We start from the raw sequence: 3,539 nt of genomic DNA, 5'->3' as shown, positions 1-3,539 counted from the left end.
ATTAAAAACCTATGAAATACATTCATGTATGAATACTGTGAAGTAATAATAATAAAAATGCATATGTTTATAAGAAATTGTTATGTACATTTTGTTGTAATCAAATTTGTTGAATAATGGATGACGGCCACCAAGCTATCTATAGCCCTATGCATGTGAGCAGAACACAGTGAGAAGGGCCCAAGTGTTCAAGGTTCAGTGAAGACAGGTTTCCTCTGTCAAAGCTGTACCAGTCTTCCCACAATTTAACAAGTACAGACAGCACCCTTTTTTGTCTCCAATGATTGTCCTGGCACCCTTCGACAAACCCTTCTTGAAATTTGGGCTCCTACATGGAGCTCTCCATCTCAGTGAGTAAGTGTGGCCAGGTCCCAGGCAGACACCGTGAAATGGGCACGGCTCTGGATCACAGAGCAGGCCACTCAGCTTATACTACCCATAGCTGGTCCATTTACCATGGCCCATTAGTATGATCATGCTTTGCTGGCTCCAAAACCCTGCCATTCATTCATCCTGCTGCGCTGAGGGTGTTTGACCACACTAATGTTCAAGGTATTCTGCTCAGCTCACTAGGTAACTCAAGCGCTAATAGCCTTGGGCTCTGCAGGCTGGTAATGACTACAGACGAGGCTAGACATGCAGGATTGATAGTTTTGATTAGATAGGGTATCTTAGGGAATGCGATGCTTAGGCTTATTGATTTGTTTTGTGTGTGATATCAATCATGACACCAACCACATATTGCAACATTAGGATGTCGGGCTGATGAAATTCTTATGAACTATATTGTCTTTTAATGACAAAACATATGAAACCATATAACATACAATAAAAATGATGTTCATGAATGAGGATGCGGAACTAGTAATTGTTGGTACATAAGTTGTTAAAGTGTAAGGTGCATGGTGTGTGTAATGTAGTGTATGGTTGTTGAGTTGGCTGCACATACACTATATATGTTGCGTGTCATAATGTAAAGGCCACTGTTCCTGTCATCCCAGTGATTTATTACCCAGCTAGGGGCCTTATGGCCTGGCCGTGCCCATCTTCTGAGGCCAAAGGAGTCACATCACATTGTCAAACAGCACAATATTGCCTTGCTTCGCTTCACTGATGCCAGCTGACATGAATCTGTCTGTTGACACCTTGCTGTTACGTTGGAAACCTTCCAGGTCAAGTAGCAGGGCAAAGGGTTAATGTGAAAATAGATTAAAACACGCAAGTGTAAAGTGGGATTGGGTTTTGCACCTCTGGCCAAGTACGGAGCAGTGCTATATTTATGATGCAGACTCAGGTGAGCGGTCCGCCATTAGCTACATCCTCAGTGTACATACTCAAATCTCCGAAACACTCACCAGCTAGGAAACATAGCAATTTTGTTTGGAGTTGAAGGCTAAAGTGATGACTTAGCTTTTCTGGCCTCCTCCGCTGTATAAGCTATTGTATTTCCTCCATGAATCACGCCATGTCTGTAAATAGCTTTGTCTGGAAGTCACTAATTAGGGGACTAATTAGGCCAGAATTCTATCTGCCATTCAGTGTTGCATGAAGTGGACAAGGCGTGAACTCTGTTACATCTGTTGACCCTTTCTCTGACTGTCTGCACTGACACAGGAGTCTGTCTGCAAAAATACCATAGTACTGTTTTTCCATGTCCTACACTACTGAAACCACAGACTACATACCTCATACTTTAATGTTAGCTTATTAACTTCTTAAATACTTGTTAATTTTGGTTTAATAGTACTGAAAATAGATTTCTGTCATTTCCAGTAGCTAGTGTTGAATAGACCAGCAAAAGGTGGAAAGCAAAATAGATTTGTGTAAATATTGTGATATTTACATTTGGAGTTACTGACCACCTATTTTGTTGTGTTGGTATGTTCAGATAAAGATTTTGCATGGTGCTTTTGAGAGTTGTCTCCGACAAATTCACAGTCACGTATCTTGTCTTGCCTTTGCTTCACACCTTCCTTCAAAACAAAGCAGCATGCAACAAAATAATACTGAATTACTGTAGCATATGTTCAACATTTTCAGCATTTATAATAAAGACTTGCAACTGGAAAAGTGTCAGACTGAATAACCCTTACACCTTATAATAATAATAATAATTTTCCCGCGACCCGACCCCGGATAAGCGGATGAAGATGGATGGATGGATGGATGGATGGATGGATGGATGGATAATAATAATTTTATTTGGATTTGGCACTTTTCAATGCAGGTAACAGAGTACTTTACAACAATCAATATATAACTCACAAACAGGTCAAAATAAAAAAAATATAGACATCCGAATAAAAGCTTTTTTAAAATAAAAATGTGTCTTAAGAAGTGGGATAAAACAGAGAACACTCTGCAAGCCTGATCTCCTCTGGCAGATTGTTGTTGTTGCTGTTGTTGAGTGTAGTGGCCCTGACAGCAAAGGCTCTGTCTCGCTTGGTTTTAAGCCTAGACCTTGGAATGGATAGCAACGCTCTACCAGAAAATCACATTCTGCGTCCTGTCTCAAAGGGGGATAAAAGGTCAGATATACAGAAAGGGGCCAGCCAAAGCCTGGCCTTAACAGTAATTAAAAGGATTTTAAAATGATACCTGGATAAACATGCAGCCAGTACAAGGACGCTAATACTGGGGTGATAGTGACATGTTTTGGATTGAAAGCAGAGCTGCAGCATTTTGGTCTAACTGTAGACAGAGGACTGATTTTGATTGAGACAGTTATGTAGGGAGTTAAGTAGGCGAGATGGTAGAAGATAAAAGCATAGATGGGTCTCCTTATCTATGGGTGAAATAAAAGACTTAACCTTGCCGATATTCTTCAAATGTTAAAAACATGACTGAATAACTTTATTTACATGGGGTTTGAAGCAAAGTTCCTGAGGGCTTAGCATAAGTTGCTAGTTAACCTAGGTTTACCATGATTTATTTTCGGTTTTGGGGGAGACAAGTACAATGACGTTGCCAGTGGGACATGAATTTGCTAAACTTCAGTTTTTCCTTTAAATTAAAATTTTAAATTGACGCCCTCTTTGTTACATTTTGATTTCAGTGAGCAATTGATTCCTGAAATAGGAATAGTAATATTTATGGAACACTACATGCATGGCTCTACCAATGGCAATGGCTGTCAGCCTGTCCACCACTTCGTCATCTGTGTTGAACTTCAACCTCTTTTGGCCAAAATGTGTTTTACGACAGTGAACATGCAGGACCTTTTTTTAAACTTGTTTTGACAGATGGGGGGGGGGAAACAGTATCTTGAAAGATTATCCTGGCAAAAACACTTTTTTCTCCTGTTTTTAAGTCATAAACACAGGTAAGAAAACTATTTAGATCAGACTTAGAAAATGGATCACCAGATTTTTTTCTTACTTGACCCTTAGGGCTTCTGTAGACAAAGGAATGAAACAAAAATCCTAACAATACCTACATAAAAGAGCTGAATCAAATTTACCAAAAGCAAAAAATGCATTTTCTCTCTATAGTTACCCACGGGTGACCACTCATGTTGAACCAACTGTCTCACAATGTGT

This window comes from Micropterus dolomieu, linkage group LG08 (assembly GCF_021292245.1).
Source record: "Micropterus dolomieu isolate WLL.071019.BEF.003 ecotype Adirondacks linkage group LG08, ASM2129224v1, whole genome shotgun sequence".
NCBI classification, from domain to species: domain Eukaryota; kingdom Metazoa; phylum Chordata; class Actinopteri; order Centrarchiformes; family Centrarchidae; genus Micropterus; species Micropterus dolomieu.
The sequence above is the reverse complement of the archived record's forward strand: the minus strand, read 5'-3'. Positions refer to the sequence as shown.